The sequence below is a fragment of the Pinus tabuliformis genome, chromosome 3_1, assembly GCF_031772625.1.
Source record: "Pinus tabuliformis cultivar Carrire ecotype Pingquan chromosome 3_1, CPIR1, whole genome shotgun sequence".
NCBI classification, from domain to species: Eukaryota; Viridiplantae; Streptophyta; class Pinopsida; order Pinales; family Pinaceae; genus Pinus; species Pinus tabuliformis.
Genome location: NC_142301.1, coordinates 598,501,876 through 598,523,587, shown reverse-complemented (window position 1 = coordinate 598,523,587; position 21,712 = coordinate 598,501,876).

Below are 21,712 nucleotides of genomic sequence, written 5' to 3'. Positions count from 1 at the left end.
AGATCCATAACACAATAATAAAAAACATAGATGGCACATGGTATTGATAAATCATGGTATTATCCCATGGTATTATGATTATCTTCCCTCCTCTCCCTCTCTCTCCATTAATGAGCCTCAGTGTTGGAATAAGAATGTTGCAACTCCCAAGGCTACCAACCTTAATTATCAACGTGGGGTTCATACAAAATTAAGAGGTATCGAAACTATATGTGCAGCACATAATTTGTCATTCTTTTTTTGATATGATGTAATGGAGTGAATTTCATGAAATCAAAGCCTAAACTAATTGCAAAAATGGAATTGTTACTCTATTTGCAAGAAATGGAAATGCTAGTTGCTCAACTTGTAAATATTAACTAATCAATTCATGAAAGGAGAAAGGTTAATATACTTGCAGAAAGAGAGGGATTTTATCTTTCATAATTCATCAGACTACCAATAATAATTTCATGTCCCATCTACCTAGTTCACACTTTCTTGTAAATCAGTAACAGACTTGCATCGTACTTGTGATAAAGAAGCTAAGTCTACTCAGTTTTTGCAGTGAACAAAAGGAAGGGTTGGAGTGGCTTAGGAGCTTCCCCTGATCATAAAATCATAGTTGGTGGTCATTATTCATCTACTCTAAGTCAGAGTTGTAGTGGGGTTCAAAAATGATGAAGAAAAGTGGTGTTACAAGTTTTCTACAGGAAGGGACAAATTACGCCAGAAGACAAAATTGGTAAAAGATGAGATAACTCACCCAATGACCAAGTAAATCAAATTAAAATGGCATGGGACAATTTTTTTGATTGAGTAGATTGTCTTAGGTATCCATTCCAAGTGGAATCACTCAAAAATATTGTTGTTCACACGTGCTAAAAAATAGAAGAAAATTACTAGTCTAAAATCTAGAAATTCAAGAACTAGTGAGTTGGTTAACCTATCAAATGCCTAACCTAATCAAGTGAACATTAAATGGGGTAAATTTTTTTATTAACTTGAATGTTTTTATGATATAATACACATGTAATAAACTCAAATTAATCTCACTAACATGTTCTAAAAATTATCATATAATTACTACTATTTTGCTACAAGGACTTCCATAAATTCTAAATTCATGAACTAGTAACCAAATCCAAGTAGCTCAATGATGAAGATGAATTTTCAAATTTATTATAAGGATGCACCATGATTGTGACTCTATGAATAGCATTCAAAATATCTTACTTCAATCATTTAATCCAATCCTACATCAAAAGAATCATCAATACTAAATGCATAAATAGGAAAAACAAGAGTAAGAGACGCATATGAATAAGAAGTGAAAAGATGAAAAACAAGTTATACAAAAGGGATTTGCAGCTACTAAGATGGGCAAGACCAAGGATGCTCAGAGTGTTATGAAGGAGGCCAATCTTTCATTACGATAATTTTGAGGTCTAAAATGGGACTCCTAAGAAAAAATGTACAACCAAAATAAACTTTTTAAGGACCAATAGGATTCAAGGTGATGATGTCAACCATGTGGAATGATTCACCATTTTTGGAGTAAAAAAGTAAAAAGATAAAAAAAATAATGAAATAATAAAATACTAAAACAACTTTTTTCAACTTGTACTTTCAACTTATCTCCCTAATTGTTTACTCAAATTTCGAGAGGGAATACTCTCTAGATGCAAAATTTAATTCCTCATCCAAGGAGTACCCATGTTGCATACTTTTGATGGACTTTGCTACATGAAAAATTAGAAATACATGAAAAAATGTGATTGCAATCACGTTTCATGTATTTCTCATCTTTCATGTAGAACGGTCCATCTAAAATATGTAAGATGGGTACTCCTTGGATGAGGAATCAAATTCTGCATCCAACGACTGTTTCCATTCTAAATTTAAGTAAACCCATAAGGAGATAAGTTGAAAATACAAGTTGAAAAAAATAGTTTTTTTCTTTTTCCCTCTAAAATTTGATGATGTCATCTAATCTTAATTTATTATTTCCACTATTATTTTATAATTTCCTTAGCAGGCTCATTTTAGACATCAAAAGTCCCCTAATGAGATGAAAAGCAATTTATACAAAAGGGATTTGAGGCTTCTGGGATGGCCAAGACCAAGGATACTCAGAGTCTTATGAAGGAAACCAATCTTTAGAAGCTAAAAATGGCACCAAAATTCATTATTTGAATAAATCCAGGTACATTCCTGCTATAAATGAAAGTGGATCTGCAAAAATACAAGTTTTCACCACAAGAAGACTACGAAATACAACCCCCTAGAGGAAAATTTGAATTGGTACTTATAAAAAAACATGAGGAGGCATTATCCTTAAAAGGAGGAAGCTTTCCCCTATAAAATCTGACTCGGATTTAAACAGGAACGCAAAAAATTATAGAGATAACCATAAATACAGAGATACAACAGAAATAATACTTCATTTTATTAACGTAAAATATTGAAATATGCTTACAAACAAAAATGCAAATAAACAAGGTCGAGCGATGGTAGCTTATCTCTGATGAGAGATGTCGTAGCTACATGCCTCTGAAATGTCTTACAATGAGTCTTGAGGGCCTCTTTATTGTTGAGAAATAATGGGAAACCCTAAACATCCAAAACCCTAACCCTAAGAGATGAAGCGCCAAACTATGGGCCCCATTTTGGGTAAATTGGTACATCAACTTCCCGGGGTCATAATTTTGCCATACGATCTCTGTTTGATGCACACAATACCTCGCTAGAAAGATCTATCTGAGGACTACAACTTTGGGATAAGAAACATCAAACCATCGACCTGTGTAGCTCCCATTTTTCCCAAAAAACATCGTTTAGGGACTTAAAACGACTCCAGAAGTTCACGACCCGAATAACTGCCAAAATAGTCAATTTTTCTACAAATAAGGAAACTGGAAAACTAAAAGAAACGATGGTGGGGGTCCAAGTGGAATTGGTGTGTGTCCACCAATATCTACCTAAATCATCCCCCCCAAGAATCAATGGTCCCCATTGCGTTGAGTTCCTCCATGAGATGAGGAAACTTCTGCTGAACTTGGTCCCTAGTAAGCCACTTTCCCTGGTGAAGGAGTTGGCTTCCTTAGACAACTCAATATAGTTGGATCTTCTGCTGGTGAGTGTGCTTGATCTGCGTGTCCATGATCTGATAGGTTGTAGTTTGTTCCATGCAATCTAGATTTAACTCTATTGGTGTGAGTCACTCTATAATGTCGGATGTGTCTAGTAATGGTGGAAAGTATGGCCAAAGGCAATTCACATTGAACATTGGGTGTAGGCCAAGGAATGGCGGAATGCTGAGCTCAAATGCATTGTTTCCCACAGACTTGGTAATGGTGTAAGAACCATATCCGAGTGGTCTACGTTTCCGATAGGCTCCGTTAATGTGTTCCTTTTGCAAGTGCAACTAGATTTTGTTGCCCAACTGAAGCTTGTGTGGCACCCAATGTTGATCATGTCGCTGCTTGTACTTGGAATTTGATTTCTCCAGAATGTCGTGGACCTGCTGGAAAATATGTTGAATGTTCTCATTGAATTTCTTTGCCTTATCTGTTTTGGACTGGACATGAGCCAAATCTGCCTGAGTAGCTGTGAATGGCATGGCCACATCAATGGGACATAGTGGTTGGAATCCCAAGCCCACCTGAAAAGGGCTGTGGCTAGTCAAGCTGTGGAGATCCTAGTTATAGCTGTGTTGAACATAGGGGAAGGGAGGCTCTCATCCCATGTGTGTGGATGCTTTGAGTTGCACATTTGCAGAATGTGTATGATCATCCCGTTGACAGCCACTGTTTGGCCATTAGTTTGGGGATGGAAGGATGTGGACTTAGTGAGTTTGGTGTCTAGCATCAACTAGACTGTGGGATCCCAAAGTGTACCCACACTCATTCAAAGAAGAGTTTAGTAGTGGCTTCTGTTGTGATATTATTCTTGCAGACCGTCATAATGGCCACCTTTGGGAACTTGTCGACAACAACAAAAAAAACAGTCATTTCCATGCTCAATAAAAGGAAGACCCGACATGTAATTCATGGAGATGGATTCCCAAGGTCGACTAGGGGTAGGCAGCAAAGTATAGAGGCCTTGATTTTTGATGTTCGGTTTGGTAATGGCGCAGGTAGTGCAGGATCTGATGTACTTCCTAACATCCTATCGAATATTTGGCCAATAGAAATACTTTTGTAATACTGCCACTGTTTTCTCGATTATGAAATTCCCAGCAGACTGACTATAGTGTGCTTCCCAAATCATCTTGGCACGCTTGCTTGAAGGAACACAAAGGTGACCCAAGTGGCATGACAGGGCATCCTAGAGTGAAAATATGGAACATGTTGATCCTCCAAGAGTGTTTGGTATGTGTGGCGGAATTCTGGGTCGCTTTTGTAGGGAAGTGGCCAATCAAAAGTCTCGTGCCCACAAGAGTTGAGCATGGTGGTTAATGCCATGATCAGTGGTCGACTGAAGCAATCTGCAAAATTATTGGTGCTGCCTTTCTTATACTTGATATTCAAATGGAACTGTTGCAGGTATGTGGACCACTTCTGATGGCGATTATTTTGCAACTTCCCTTGCATCTGTATAAACTACAAGGGTCGGTGGTCTATATGGATGACCATTTCCTTCCCCAAAATGTAATGCTTCCATTTTCAACGCACCTACACAATGGAATACATCTCTTTTTCACAAGTGGGATACTTCTAGACTGTGTTTGAAAGTCTCACAGTGTGATATGCCACTCGATGCCCATGTCGAGTAAGGACTAGCCCAATAGTATAGTCAGAGGCATCTATCTTGATCTCAAATGGTTGTTGCAAGTCTGGTAATGGGAGCACTAGTGATGATAAGAGGTGGTGTTTCAACTCTATGAATGCCTTCTCTTGAGATTCAGACCAAAAGAATTTTTCTTTCGCTCCTCCCTTGGTGACTTAACTCAATGGCCAAGTGATACGAGCAAATCCCAACATGAACATGTGGTAGAAGTAGGCAAGACCCAGAAAGCTATGGAGCTCTATTAGAGTGGTTGGAGATGGCCAATCTTGAATGCCTTGGATCTTGGCTGGATCCACATGCACCCCTTGTTCATCAATAATGTATCCAAAGTACTGAACTTGGGTCATGCCAAAAGTGCATTTCTCCAAATTGGCACATAACTTGTGTTGTCGTAGTCTTTGGAGAACCTGTCGGATGTGGTGGAGGTGCTCTTCCCAACTCTAGCTGAAGATCAGGATGTCTTCCAAGTATACCACTACAAATGAGTTGGTGAATGGCCACAAGATGTCATCCATTAGCCTCATGAAGGTTGCAGGAGCATTCGTCAACCCGAAAGGCATAACCAACCATTCGAAAAGGCCCTCCTTTGTTTTGAAGGCAGTCTTCCACACATCATAGGGTTCGATTGGTACCTGGTGATGTCCTAACTTCAAATCGATCTTGCTGAAATATTTTTCCCCCTTCAGTTGGTCAAGGAGGTCATCAATCTATGGGATCGAGTACTTATTCTAGACAATGATCTTGTTTAGTGCTCAATAGTTAATACAGAGTCTCCAAGTCTCATCCTTCTTCTGTACCAACACGATCAAGTTCCCACAAGGTGATGAGATCGCTCGGATGTGACTTTTCTGTAGCAGCTCCTGAATCTATTTTTTGATTTCATCATTCTCTAGAATGGAGTGCCAATAGATTAGTCCATTGGGTAGCACACACCTAGGGTCAAATCGATGGAGTGCTTGACTTGATAGTGTAGAGGAACCCCAGAGGAGGAGGTGAAGATGTCCTCATACTCCTCCATGACCTTGTACATATATAGTTGTCATGTGGAGGGGCCCTGTCTCGAGGTTGTGGCCACCGTCTTCTTCTTTCCTTAAGGGCATATCATCAGGAAAAAAAATTTCCCGGTTTTGGAAATGAACTTACTACATTGTTTTACAGTAACCAAAGAGATGGCGGTAGGCAGTGCTACCTCCAATATCCTATACAACTTATTTCCCAAAGTAACAATTACAGCACGAGGCCTTGACTCATATACAGCATGTCATTTCCACAAGTATGTTTGGCCTAATAATGCATCACAAACGGGAGCAATGTCACACAATACCTCATCCATGAAGGGCTTGATGTTGTATGGAAGGCGACACTGTTGGCTCATGTGAAGATCTCGTCCTTGGTGAAGCCACCTGATAGTGTATGGTTGTGGATGTGTCGTGGTCAGTAAGCCCAGCTGCTTCATGACCTATGCTAAAATAAGGTACTTTTGGCTCCCACTGTCGACAATGAACTGTAGTGGGGAGTCCTTTACCCACATCTAGGAGTTGAAGAGGCGCTCCTCCTCCTCTAGATCTTCGGGTTCCTCCTTCTAGATATTCATGGTGGCAACAATGGCGTTGGGCTCCGCATCGATAATCTGCTTCTCTTTGTCATTCTCCTTATCAAGTTCTGACTCAGAGTCTGAACATGCATCTAATTCTGAAGACTTTAGCTCGGCCACCAGTGACTTCTTGGTCTGACACTCACTTGTGTTATGAGTGGAGCTCTTATGGAACTCACACCACTTTCATGTGTCCTTCTTCGGCTTTGCGGTGTTTTTCTTTTCTTGCAGCTTTGGTGGGTTGTCTTGGGCCACCTCGCCTTCGCTTTGTCTTTTGCTCAGTGGTTTGGGGGCACCTTTCCCTTTCTTCGGATTTGCAGATCCAAAGTCTCGCTTCTTCTGTTTAAACTTCTTCTCGATCTTGACAGCGTATCGATACACTGTTCTAAGCAAGGAGGTGTACAAGAACTCCATATCATCCTGGATGTACCTATGTTGGCAGTCGCAGTATTTGAGTACGAAATGCAGCTCATTATCCTTGACACCCAACTTTGTGCGAAGGGTATGAAAAGTATTGGTAACTCTGGCACATTTTGTTCCCTTCCCTGCCATAGCGTGGTCCACTTTATGTATTTATCCTCATAGCTTCTGATAGGTTAGTATTGTCCTTGATGGCATTTCGGAATGAATTCCAAGTGGGTGTGGCCAAAAATAGTGAGGTTGTACTTTCATCCTTCTGCTCACAGTAGGTTTCCTACCAGTCCTTGATGTGGGGAGCAGCTTTGAGAAGAGCGAAAGTAATCTTTTCCTGGCTGGAAAAATCATGAACAGAAAAATACCCTTCTAGTAGATTTAACCATTTATCTACAGCATCTGCAACTATCTGATGCTCAAATATGGGAGTTTCAAAGTTAACTTGTACCTTAAAGGGTGTGGTGCTTCCAGAGTAGTTGCTGGAGGTAGATGTGTCGCCCTTGGGTAGTCGCTAAAGGATCTGGGAAAAGTTTTCCATCATCGCATTCCTTTGTCACTCGAGGGCCTCTTTGAGCAAGATTTTGATGGGATCTTCTGCCCCCTCGTCTTTATTTTCATCCACCATGGGAGGCTGTCGGGATTTGCGAGGTTGGTCTTCCAAAGGTTCGACCAGTTCAAGCTATAACTCCTTATATCCCGACCTTGTTGGGGACATGCAAAGAAAAACTGAGAAAGAGCTGACCACTCTGAGAACACTGATCTGGATTTAAATAGGAACACAACAAATTACAGAGATAACCATCAATACAGAGATACAACATAAATAATACTTCATTTCATTCAAGTAAAATATTGAAATATGCTTACAAACAGAAATGGAAATAAACTAACTCAGGCGATGGTAGCTTATCTCTGAGGAGAGATGTGGTGGCTACATGCCTCTGAACTGTCTTACAATGAGGCTCAAAGGCCTCTTTATCGTTGAGAAACAATGGAAAAACCTAAACATCCAAAACCTTAACCCTAGGAGATGAAGCACCAAACTATGGGCCCCGTTTTGGGTAAATTGGTACATCAACTTCCCGGGGTCGTAACTTTGGGATGCGATCTCCATTTGACATGCACAATATCTTGTTAGAAATATCAATTTGAGGAATACAACTTTGTGATGAGAAACACCAATTCGTGGAACCATGTTGCTCCTAGTTTCCCCAAAAAAAATGTCATTTAGGGCCTTAAAATGGCTCTGAAAGTTCAGGACCTGAAAAACTGCCAAAAATAGTAAATTCTGCTACAAATAAGGAAACTGAAAAACTGAAAGAAACAATGGTGGAGCCCAAGTGGAATTGGCAGGTGGCCACCAATATCCAGCTGGATCAAAATCCCTTTAATATTGGATCTCATTCCCAACACTAGGAATCTACATTAAATGATAGGGAACACCTTCTTAGATTTTCTCAATCACTGGATCTCTAGAACTTTTCAATGATTTTATGATATTTTGTTCATTTATTATCCCATATTAATCCTCCTTTAGTAGGGAGAATGTCCCTAGATTATCTCCTCCTACAAATATTCATAATATGCCCAATATTCTCATAATATTCTACAAAAATAAATAATATTAGGCACAAATATGTAACTATCTTTAAACATTCGTAATGAACATATTAAAGCTAAAAAAATATTATTAAGTGTAGAAGGAGAAGTTTAATATAGCCTTCATGTGCCTAAGAAAGGTTAGATGAGCCTTAATTTGTTTCTAATTTAGAGGTCCAACATACCCCCTGTTGAAACTATTGCTCATCCTCTTAGCAACATATCCATCTTCTTGCCTTTTTTTTATTTTCTTATGCCTCAAATGACTTTCATGATATCCCATATTGATGTGGATGTAACTTCCTGTGCTGGATATGATTTTTGTTTATCTCAATTTTCCACCATTCCTTTGATTCTCCTCTCCTTTCATGACTTCAACAAACTAAATTTGTCAATGTAGAACTAGGAGTTTCTTTTTTCTGCTACAAGAGTGAGAGTGTTTATGGAAAAAAACGTAGAATAAATGTTATTTTTATGGTGTTGAATAGAATGTAGATTTCAACATGAAACCCAAGACACTTTATCGTTAATAACACAAATTCCTTGATCTTTCTTACTGATATTTAAATATGTGGCAGCGACAAACTATGATTTTGATAATTGAGAGAATTTTAAGGGTTTTCATGGCAAGTATTTGTGGATAAATTTTTTACGTACCCTTTTATTCATGATTCATTCCACCTTAATAGGTTTGAGGGAAATGTTGTCCACTACCAAGATTCTTGTAGAAACCTGTGACTTTCCTGTAGCACATTTTGCAGACCCTGTAGGTTCCTATGAAATGGAGGTTGTTGTAACAAAATAATTTTTTGACATTCTTGTTTCAACATTGAGGAAAGAAAATTTACAAGATGCACCCTTTCCCTATTCAACACACCATATTCTTAAGCAAATTCTCAACCAATCCAATTGTTTTCTCTTACTAGAATCCACACTGTAAATTTGCATAGTACTTTTTCTTGATGATTGGGGTGTTTTTGGAATCCTTCTGCCAAATGTTGAAGAGAAGGAATTTTTACTTACTTTTACTTTGAATATTTCATTTCTTCCCAAGTCTCTAGTGGTTGTTCTGGGTGAAATTTTCCTTCCTGTAGCACTCTAATAGCTTCCTGTAGCAAATTGTTCCTTTGTGTAGCATTTTAGGGCAACCTCCCATAGTATAATTGTTTTATCCATATCTATCCAATGATGGACTGGATTGAACTAAAATTTTTGGAGCATGTTTCTATCATCCTTATGCACCTCCCCATGTAAAATCTTGTCCAATGGATGCACGAATCTCAAGAAAATTTAAAAGTTGTTGTAGATGATGCATGTTGATTTTCCAAAAAATGTGCCTTGGAATTTGATGAAATTGCTTGAGAATGTTACCATCATCCATATACATGTCCCCATGAAATAAATTGGAAAATGGATGCATGGTTTGCAAGATAAGATAAAAACAATTTTCTGCTTTGTGTATTTTGGTCTCCTCTAACAAAACAGAGCACTCCTATAGAATTTTAATATAGTGAGGAAAATGAAGGGGAAAATATTGGGAATGATGGGTGGGTAGTGGAAATAGATGAGGATGATGGATTGGCATGACCTTGTTCCTATTGGAGCATCTGGAAAAAGAGGAGAAATCCCAAGATTGACTTCATTTGACTAGATTTTTGATCAATTTTTTTCTTTTGGTGCTAAAGTGTTCTTGTTGCTTGCAAAGGTTGGAGAACACCTGCATTAATCAGAGAGAGATAGATGGAGCAAAGAATTTTTTCTTTTTTTTCTTTTAGGCCTACTAGCTACCTCAATAAGGTTTTCAACTAGTAGGTCCACTTAGGCACCTCAAAGGAGGTTGTCACCTAGGATCTTTTCTTTTTCTATTTTTTTCTCTTTTTCTCCAACCCATTGACTGCCTCGTGGAGGTTTTCAATCAATGAGAAAAGTCTCAGGCACCTAAAAGGAGGTTTTCACCTACGATTTTATTTTTCCTCTTATTTTTTATTTATTTATTTCTTTTTCTATCCTACTCTACTTGAAAAACAAATCTCTTTCAAGTATAGGAATACTTCCAATGGAGTCATGTGCACATCAAGATGACAAATAAAATCATGTGTAGGATCGAGATGTATGCTTTTACATGTACCTAAATTTTAGAGACCAAATGCTTTAACTCTGACGATATAAAATAATGTTGAAGAAGAGAGTGATGCTCCATCTTGTTGATTTTATGGAACCAAAACTCAATATAACTTTGATGCCCTTGGTTCGCTTGCTTATTTGGATCATTGGTTGTGTCTTCTTCTACCATGCATTCAAATTTTCCTCTTTTTCTTGATCATTCTCTTGAACACATGGACGATCTGATGGTAAACATGAGGGAACATTTTCAATCTCTGATTGTGATGTCTTCTCTTCATCAAGTTCAGACCATGATTCTTTGGTATTCTCATTTGTATCTTTTTTTTCTAAATGTTGTCCTTCAATGACATCAAGAGAATCTATTTTTTGAAATAACTTTTCTGAGCTAACATGAATACCATTGACATCAAGAGGATATGTTAGGAAGTGTTGTACCTCATCATTGTATGTGGGTTGAGCTACTTCCTTGTGTGGGTTTGGAAATGGTGGAACAGGTAGTTGAGTGGGAGGGTATCTTTGAGATGGATGTGGTTGGAGTTGTGGTTGTGGTGGAGGTAGATGGTAGGGATAACATGGAGTTGGGTATGGAGAATATTGAGGATATTCTAGATTTCTCCCATAAATTCATTCCAATCCTTGTTACCAATATTGGTTTTAGGGTTAATATGACCAAGGATGCAAAGGAAAGGATGTGTTCCAATGACCTTGAGATGGATGTGCATAACCTTGAAATTGCGAATTAGGTTCTTGCTAGGATATTCCAACACATAAGAAATAGTTAAGTATAACTTGGTCTAGTGTATAGGTAGGTAAAGTGTGCTTCTTTAGTATGTACTTTTTGTAACTTACAATCTAACGGTCACTATATGTTCTAGACATGAAGTGATCTAACAGTTCATTCTCTCCTTGGTATTACCGACACTTGATCCATGGCTTAAGACCCAATTAGTCCATGATCTCTATTTAAAGAGAATGGAGGGTAATTTGTAAGGTTACCATTCATGATAGTAGCTTACATAAATTTTCTTTCTTTTACATTAATAAATTTCCTAAAGTGGCCTCTTGGCTCATGTTATGAAACCAGCTCAAGAAAAAGATAGAAAAGATAGGTCAACGCCTTATAATTCAGCCTCTTCGAGGGGGCAACCTCCTTTACATTACATAAATGAACAATTCTTGGATGATTCAAATGACAAAACCTCCTTTCTATATATAGGAGTCTAAGGAGTCACAATATAATCCAGCCGACCTAACAATAATAATATAAAGCCAAAAAAATAACAATAGAGGGATTCTATGGGGCACAATAATAAAAATATGGGGGAAATAGGGGCACAACAATATTAATAAGGGGTATAACTACAATAGTAATGGGGTAATCACTAGTATTATAGGGACCCAACATGCCCCTCTCCTTCAAAAAAGTGTTGTCCTCAACGCTTGAGTAGTTCTGGATACTTCTGCATAAAATTCTCATCCTCCCATGTGGAATCTTCAGCGGATAAGTTCTTCCACTTGATAGGATACTCTGAAATTGATCGATTTCGTAGCTGTTGAGTTCTTGTTTCTGTGACTGCTTCCGGTTCCAATATAATTTTTCCTTCCTCGTCAAGTTCTGCCAATATTGTTTGAACTGGGAGCTTGTTGCCTATAACCTTCTTTAAACATGAAACATGGAAAACTGGGTGCAATCGAGAAGCTGCAGGAAGCTCCAATTTGTATGCCATAGTACCAATATTTTGCAACACCTTGTACGTACCATAATACTTTGGTGATAATTTATTATCCTTCTTAACTTGCTTGAGGGACATTTTCTTATATGGTTGTAGCCGTAAGAATACCCAATCACCTACATCAAAACTTCTTTCACTACGATGTTGATCTGCCTATTGTTTCATTCTATTCTGTGCCAACACGAGGTTATCCTTTAAGAGTTGGAGGACTTGTTGTTGATGTTCGATGTGATGTTCCACTGCCTGAACCTTAGAATTTTCTCTTAAATATGATGTGATGGATGGTGGTTGATACCCATAAAGTGCCATAAATGGGTTCATTTTTGTTGTTGTATGGAAGGAAGTGTTATACCACCATTCAGCCAGAGGCAACCATTTGACCCATTGTGTCTGTTTATCAGATACAAAGCAACGAAGATATCCTTCCAAACATTTGTTTACTATCTCAGTTTGCCCATCAGATTGAGGATGATAAGATGAGCTATGAGCTAACTGAGTACCAAGACAAGAAAATAATTCTGTCCAAAAATTTCCAGTGAAAATGGGATCTCTGTCACTTACAATAATCTTTGGGTTTCCATGTAGCTTTTGAATTGTTTCCATAAATGCAGTAGAAACTGTACTAGCTTTAAATGGATGTGATAATGCACAAAAGTGTGCATACTTGGTAAGTCTGTCAACTACCACCATGATGACACTCTTTCCCTCAGACTTGGGTAAACCTATGATAAAATCCATTGAAACCTCCTCCCAACGTTGGCTTGGAATGGATAAAGGTTGTAATAGACCCAGTGTCTTAATTGTTTCAACTTTATTTTGTTGGCAAACCAAACATTCCGCCACAAACTTTTGAATATCTGATTTAAGGCCATCCCAAAAAAATTCCTTCTTAACCCTGTGGTAAGTTTTTAAAAATCCTGAGTGCCCTCCTAAGGGAGAAGTGTGCAATTCCATAAGAATCTTTTGTTTTAGCTGGGAATTCTTACAGAGGTATAAGCGATCTTTGTACCATAATGAATCATTTTGCCAGCTAAATGTATCAGACGTACTGGAATCTTGTTGTAACTTTTGAATAAGTGCCCACACTTCTTCGTCATTCTTCCATTCCTCCCTTGCTTCGTTTATCCAATCTGGTTGGATAATAGAAATGGCGCACAACAATGCTTCCACATCCTCATCCTTTCTTGAGAGTGCATCTGCCACCACATTTTGCTTCCCTTTTTTGTAGATGATTTCAAAGTCATAACCCAACATCTTTGTGACCCACTTTTGTTGCTCTTCAGAGGATAATCTTTGTTCTAAAAAGTATTTAAGGCTATCATGATCCGTTTTTACCTTGAAGTGTCTTCCCATTAGGTAGGGTCGCCATTTCTTAAGTGCATGAGTATTGCCAACATTTCCTTCTCATAAATAGCTTTGCTTAAAAACTTTCCCTTGATTGGATGACTTTCAAAAGCAATGGGTCTTTCATCTTGCATTAGAACAGCACCAATTCCATTTCCTGAAGCATCACATTCCACAATAAAGGTTTTTGTGAAGTCCGGTGTAGCTAAGACCGGTGCTTGGCACATTGCCTCTTTAGATGTTCAAAGGCCTTTGTTGCTTCCGGAGTCCATGAAAATGCATCTTTCTTCAATAATGTTGTTAGAGGTGCTGCTATTCTCCCATAATTCTTAACAAACTTGCGATAATACCCTGTCAACCCGAGAAATCCTCGCAGATGCTTTATGGATGTGGGGATTTTCCATTCCTTAATGGCTTTAATTTTGCTAGGGTCTACCTTAACTCCTTCATGAGATACAATATGACCCAGATATTCCACCTCCTGGACTCCAAAGAAACATTTGGATCTTTTTGCATATAATTGTTTCTCCTCCAATAGTTGTAGCACCCTGTCAACATGTTCAACATGATCCTTCCAAGACTTGCTGTAGATTAGTATATCATCAAAAAATACTAACACAAATTTTCTAAGGAATGGTTTGAAAATTGAATTCATCAAACCTTGAAATGTTGAAGGTGCATTGGTAAGGCCAAAAGGCATGACCAAAAATTCATAATGACCCTCATGAGTTCTAAATGCTGTTTTCAGAATGTCTTCAATCTTCATTCTGATTTGATGATACCCTGAACGAAGATCCAACTTGGTGAAGTAAATTGATCCATGCAATTCATCCAGTAATTCATCAATGACAGGATTGGGGAACTTATCTTTAATAGTGAGCTTGTTGAGCTCCCTATAATCCAGACACATGCGCCATGATCCATCCTTCTTGTGCACCAATACTACTGGAGCAGAGAAAGAACTTTGACTTGGTTGAATTATACCAGCCTCTAGCATTTCTGCAACCATACGTTCAATTTCACTCTTTTGGACATAGGGATATCTGTACGGCCTGATGTTTGGAGGAACACTTCCTGGAATCAGATGAATAGCATGATCATGATCATGCATAGGTGGGAGACCTTTGGGAGTCTCAAATACCTTGGAATGATTGTCCAGGACTTTTTGGAGATCTGGAGAAATAGATGATTCCGATGTGAAAACATCTAGCGAACATAATTGTGCAATTACACCTCTTTGCTCCTTTTTTAGAAGCTTTTTCATACCATTAGAGCTGATTATCTTTCCTGGTTTCCCTGCAATACCCCTTAATTCAACTTCCTTTCCTTCCGTAGAAAAGTTGATGAAAAGTTCTTGAAAATTAAAAGCTATTGTACCCAAGGATTGTAGCCATTGGACTCCTAGTACAACATCAGCACCTCCCATTGGAATGGAAAGCATTGGGCTAGTCAATACATATTCTCCCATGGATAGCTTGATATTATGGCACTTTCCAGAGTAATTTATTGTTCCTCCATTTGCAATCATCACTTGACACTTTGGTGCTGGATATAGGAAGCAATTCAATTCTTTTGCTACATTACAATGAATAAAACTGTGAGTGCTTCCTGAATCAATCAACACTATTACCTTTTTCTTCTTGATTTGTCCTTCTATCTTGATGGTTTGAGGAGTGGTAATCCCCGCCAATTCATTACAAGATATCGTCGGATTTATTTTTTCTTCATATAGGCTTTGTTCCTGGAATATATCCTCTTCTTTTGACCTTTCTTGCTCCTTTTCTTCTTCCTCTTCACAATCTATGTAGAATAATTTCTTCTCAACACATTTATGACCTTTAGTGTATTTGCTATCACAGCTGTAACAAAGCCCTTTTGCTCTTTTTTCTTCCAATTGTTGTGGTGTCAACCTTATAGGTTGTTGAAGACTAGAGGCAACAACACTTCCGTCTTTATAGTTGTGAGTGGTATGCTTCCTGGTTGCCATAATTTTTCTTTCCATTTTTCTTGCTAACATGAATGCCTTCTCTAATGAATCAGGTTCCCAAAGTCAAACATCATGTTGGATATTATCCTTTAAAGACCCTATGAACACATCAATCCTATGCTCCTCTGGAATATCTTTTACCCTTATGTTCAATTTTTGGAACTCCTCAATGTGCTCCATTATTGAACCCTTTTTCTTAGGTACTATTACCAACAGAGAAACCCATTCACTCTCAGATATGGGGTATATAAACCCTGCATCAAGAAACTTTTGAAGTTCTTCCTTAACAATTTCCCTCAAATTGGGATTCATTCACTGTTGGGGTTGATAGACTGGTCGGGCCCCCTCTTTAATATAGATACGATGAGTACATAATTCAGGAGAGATCCCCTTCATGTCTGTGTAGTCCCATGCGAATGCTTCCTTGTTCTCATGGAGCAACTTCATTAGCTGTTGTGTTTCAGCATCTGATAAATTGGGGTTTATGTTCAATGTTTTGCCAGGTTCAATTTCTACTGTTATGCTTTTAGAGGAGATAGCATTTGATGTTTGAGGTAGATTTTCAGATTTAAGCTTTTTCTGCGTTTCAGGATCCAGAATTGCAGTTAACTGATTATATGTTTCAAAAGTAACTAAGGAAGGTTCATAAATAAAATTACTAATTACTTCATCTTCTGTGGTGTCTTTAAGAGTTAAGGCTTGTCCAATGGTCAAAATGGGTTGAGTATCATTATCCTCATAGTCTAACCATACAGAATCATCATTGTTAATCATAGGTGTAGCATGAGGGTACAGTGTAAGCTGCTTAGTTTCACATCCATTAGAAACTATCATTGAACCTGATCTACAGCTGATAAAAGCATCTGTTGTAGCCAGCCAGGGTCCCCCTAAAACCAGAGGATGCCCCCCAAACTTTTATTTAGTCTGTAACACAACAAAGTCAGCTGAGTAATTCCAGGATTCAACTGAAATGATCAGATCTTCAATAACCCCTTCTGGTTTGATTGTGGAACAATCAGCTAATTTCAAGATAGTTGGTGTCTCTCTAATTACATTCTTCAACTGTAACAGTTGTGCAGTTTCAAGGGTCATAATATTTATAGCAGCACCTAGGTCTACCAGAACTCATGAAACAATATTTTTTTCGACCTGTACTATGACCATCGGGTGACCAGGATCACCATATTTTACAGGGGGGAATTTTCCTGACATTAAAGCAGCTAGATCACCCATCACATGAACTGTAAGGGGATCTTTAGCCTTCCTACCAGGTTTCTCGATGCAAATGTCTCTGATGGTTCTGGCATAGATTGGCACATCTCTGAGTGCTTGTAAAAGTGGAATTTTAACATACATATTCTACAATTCCCCTAAAAGGTTAAAAGCAGGTGGCTTAGGCGTCTTAGTGAGATCTAAACGCTTAGGGAATGGTGGCTCTGCTGTTTTAGCAGTTTTATTAGAGGATGGCTTGACTGTTTCAGCATCCTTATTAGATGATTTATTCCTTTCTGTCTCTTCTTTATCAGAGTCAGAAGAAGTAATATCATCTATAATCGGCTCAACTACTTTCCCAGATCGTAAATGAATATCATTACATTGCACAGGAGATGTAGGTAGGTTCTGAATGTCGATGACTTGCACAACTTTATTATTATTAGGGTTAGGGTTCGGTTGTATAGGCAGATGAGGCTTCATGGTCTGATTATTCGATGGGTACCCGACGAGAGAGAAAGTTGTTGTTGGAACTGAGGAAATTGGTTTGTGAATGGAGTTTGTTGAGCTCTTTAGTTTGGGTTCCATTGGTTAAAATAGGATTATTGTAGAAGCCAGGGAGTCCACATTGCGGGGTCTATAAAGGGAGGGTTTGTTTGCTGCATGGGTGGGAAATTCATTTGATTAAAGGGTGGGTATTGCATTTGGTTAAAGGGCGGGTAATTTTCTTGATTAAAAGAAGGATAATTATTCCAATGATTAAATGGCATACTAGAGTTCGTACCTTGTCCTCGTGGTTTCCATTGCCTCCTTTGTGTCAGCAGATAAATTACTTCAGCTTCCTCCTTAGTTGGTTGTAACGCTGCCTTTATCCCTGGTAAAGAGGGGCATTGTTGAGTTTCATGGTCCTTCTCAGAAATGGTATAGATTGGTACCTTGTCCAGTGGGCATTCCCTCAATGGGTTTTTTCTCTGCATTTAGGGCAGAAAATGGCCAAAGCAGCTTCTGCCTCTGCCTGCTTCTTTTTAACCTGCAAGGTAACAATCTGTGAAGTAAAAGAACTTAACATTTCAGTCTTGAATTCCTCAAGTAGATTACCTATTTCAGCTCTTGTTGCTCCTCCACTGGCTGACTTCTGGACCCTTGAATAAGTACTATCCCTGCTCTTTGATTTATTTACAGCTCCTCTTGAACACCTCTTGCAGAGGTTAATGATTTCATCATACGATTATTTAGATATATCCCCTTTACCAAGCATATTTAACATATCTAAACAATCATCCCTTACCCCTTTCAATAATATTGTTTTAATAATTTCTTTACTTACATCAGGGTGCTCAGATCTCTGTAGATTATACTGGAGTATTTCCACAAAGTCCTCCAGATTTTCATCCTCCTTCTGAACCATCTTGAATAATTCCTCCCTTTTTTCTCTCGTCTGGCAATATTCTTGGTGTTTGGCCAGGAATTTCTCTTTCATCTGATCCCATGTTGTAATCACATGACCTCCCAAGCTCATAAACCATCTTAGTGCATTTCCTTTTAGTGTTGCTGGAAACAACTTTAACTTTTGAGCATTATTAACATAATCATAGCTTCTACACAATATATCAAACTCGAAAAGAAACTCATCAAGGTCTTCAGAGGATAAACCATGGAAGTTAGGTAGGGTTGAGAGTGGAATATTCTTCATAGGAGTTGTACCTCTGGGAAGTTCCTCAATAGGGAATTCCAAAGTGGAGAGAGAATTCTCACCTCTTCCTTCACCTTTACGTCCTCCACCAAAGATTCCTTCATTGTTTCCATCCATTGGTTGCTTTCCTCATGCACTTGCCCGGTCTTCAGTGTTTTCTGTTGGACTCTCAATGTCCTGAACTGGTTCCTCAACTTCAATATGTTCTATTGGTTCTTCAATTTCAATATCTTCTACTGGTTCTTCAACTTCCTCCACTGGTTCCTCGGTATGTTCTGCTATTTCTACAACCCTTTTAGGTCCCACTACTTCCTCTATTTGGTAGTCCATTTGGAGAGAGGGCTGAGTCTGTGGCCTCCGAGAGCTTAGCCTCTGGGATGTCTCAGCTTTTGAAATAATCTCATCGATGAAAGTGCATATCTACAAGAAAATCATCAATACTTTTAAAATCTATAATTGCCTTCCCCAGCAATGGCGCCAAAATGTTGGTCACTTTAATTTCTTATTGAATTAAACAACAAAGTGCGACATAAATTGTCAACCCAGGGAAGTCTTGTTATTTCAAATACAACTGTGTACTATATGCACTCAATTTTAAAAGCAACAAAAGTTGTAGTACAAACAAATCACGCCTTACTTTAACAAACTAAAGCTCCACTCTGCATTATAGCAATTACACTCTATTGCAAATAACTATCAGGGAATGCCTAATTCCATTCAAAGATCCATATAATAGAAAAGAATCAATCTGCAAAGGAAAACAATGGTTGTGTTGTAACAGAGAGACAGGACACTATCCCGAGAGCGGGAATCTCCAGCACCTGCCTCTGATTAGCTAGCTTGCCAATTCACTCTGTAACTTAATCACTGGTGAAACACTCATGAATTAACTTTGAATAATACAATAATCAATTGAGAAAGAAACAGAGTTTCAGCAAAGGTATTATAAACAATATTCAGCAAACAGTACTTGTTAACAAGGCATGAATAAAAGACACACTTGACACACTGCAGAAATATAATGGGTGAATCTTGTGATGAAGGTGGGCCCTGTCCTTCTCACAAGATTCCCCAGGAGACAAGAACTAGAAAAAGATGTTCAGAACAAAATTTTATTCATCCATCAATATGTCATATTACAAAAAGAATTATGGTCCTATTCCTTCAGCTGAGCCTTTTTCCACAGTCTATCCCCCTCTAATGTAGATGTCTCCTCTTTATAAAGAGGAGACATCTATTACAAAAGATTTACATTATTTTAACCCATTATACAAAAATAGGGAAATTAATTTCCCGTCAACAAAATGTTGTTACGGTAATATTGTCTTTAGATTATAGGCGTTACATCTAGTGTAACAGCTTCCTCGGTGATCAGTCTGGTTCCTTTGCTGCTGTCAAATTTAGAACGCAAATCTCAATTGTTTCAGCATCGAGATTCACATGTCGTTTTTACTGTTTCAGCAACTACAAAAATAGTCTCGCAAACTCCAGCTTGTTTCAGCAACGCAGACTGCACATCATTCTTTAACTATTCATCACTTAACAATTTAAAGATTTAACTATGAAGATATCGTGACTATATGCTAAATAATTAAATGTATAGTGATGAGAAGAATCATTACATACCTTAGGGATAATTGGGTTAAAACACTAACAAGGACTTTTTAAATATAAGTTGAAAAGGATGATATCATGGCAAAATGTATGGTCAAAAAGGGACAATATGAGGTCCTAACACAGGTGTTACCTGTGTATTCTGAAAGTGAAATTGCCCCAGATCTCATCATGAAGAGATTACACACAGTCATCCTCTTCTAATCAACACCTATTCATTTCCCCAAGAAATGAAGGTCTCCAATGATAGGAAACGCCTTCTACGTGTCAACAGTGACACTGATGGCTCTACCTCTATGTATTCTGATCGGTATATTGAAAATAGCAGGGGAAGACGAAAGGTCAGGGGACCTGAGGCATAAATATTACCTCCATATAGGAGAGAAGGGCTTTTTGTTTGGAGAAAACAACTTTGATTTATTGTGAATAAAGAGATTTTTTGGTTCCAGAAGGAGCCTGTGTTTCAGATTTATTTTCCTTTTCTCTCATATGTTTACAATCAGTGTGTTGTTGCTGGCACGAAGATAAATGTGATTTACTTTATGCATATTGTTAACCACTATTTCATGGTTGTTCTTTGTTATTTGAATGTAATTCAATAGCATTGATAATTCATGAAAGGTTGTTGATTCCAAACTTTGTTAAACATCTGTTGCAAGTGTTGCTTGTATGGAAAGGAATGTATATTCCTATATAAATAATTGCATTATGATTAGGATTTATTATAGCCTTGTTCTTATGCGGACCAGTAATTGATTCATTTGGACTTGGGATTTATATATTATGTTTAACCTCCTTTTCTTTTTCTCCTACAGGATAGGTTAGGATAGTTAGGACTAGATTAGAGTAGCTTAGGTAGTTTAGATAGGATTTGATACATATAGGTTAGTTGTTTTGTTTTGTTGATTTAATTGAAGTCTTCATCCTAGAAGCAATCCTTCAATGCATTTAACAGTTTATAGGGTCCCTTAAAACTCGTTGGAACTAGCCATTCCAAACAAAAGTAGGCCTAATTGGGGTCTTTGATCGGGTTAGTTCCCTTTATTGGTATAGTGAAAATTTGCCATGTCAATAAATTGGCACTAGGAGGAGGGCCTGAACCATCATCCACAGCTTTTTATGATTTCATTTATAAATGTCTGCATGGACTCGAAAAGATTAATGTATGGATCGTGAAGGTTGACAAGACCCTTCCTCTCACTTGGAAAGGCCTCATTTCGAAGAAGAGACACTGTGGGAGTATCCTGTCAATCAGGAACAACCAGTCAAAATACTTACTTGGGCTTACATTTGTTCCCTCTCTTAGCTCCCCATCTTTCACTCTTTACCTCCAACAACTAAAAGAAAGCCAAGGATCTCTTCCATAAAAGAAGGGACATCTGCAGCCCCATCTCTTGAAGATATTGTGCTTGAATCCTTGCAAAGTATTGAGACTCCTTGGGAAGAAATTCCTGAAGATCCACCCTCTAAAGGTAATCCCTGGCCCGATTTGGGAAGTCTTAATAGAGAAAGCCTTGAAGAAGCCTTCAACCAGAACATCCTTATCCACAATATGGCTAATGTTCCTCTTCCGGGTGGAAACCAACTCCCACCTCCTCTGGGAGCACTTCCTCCCTGGCTTGCTCAGG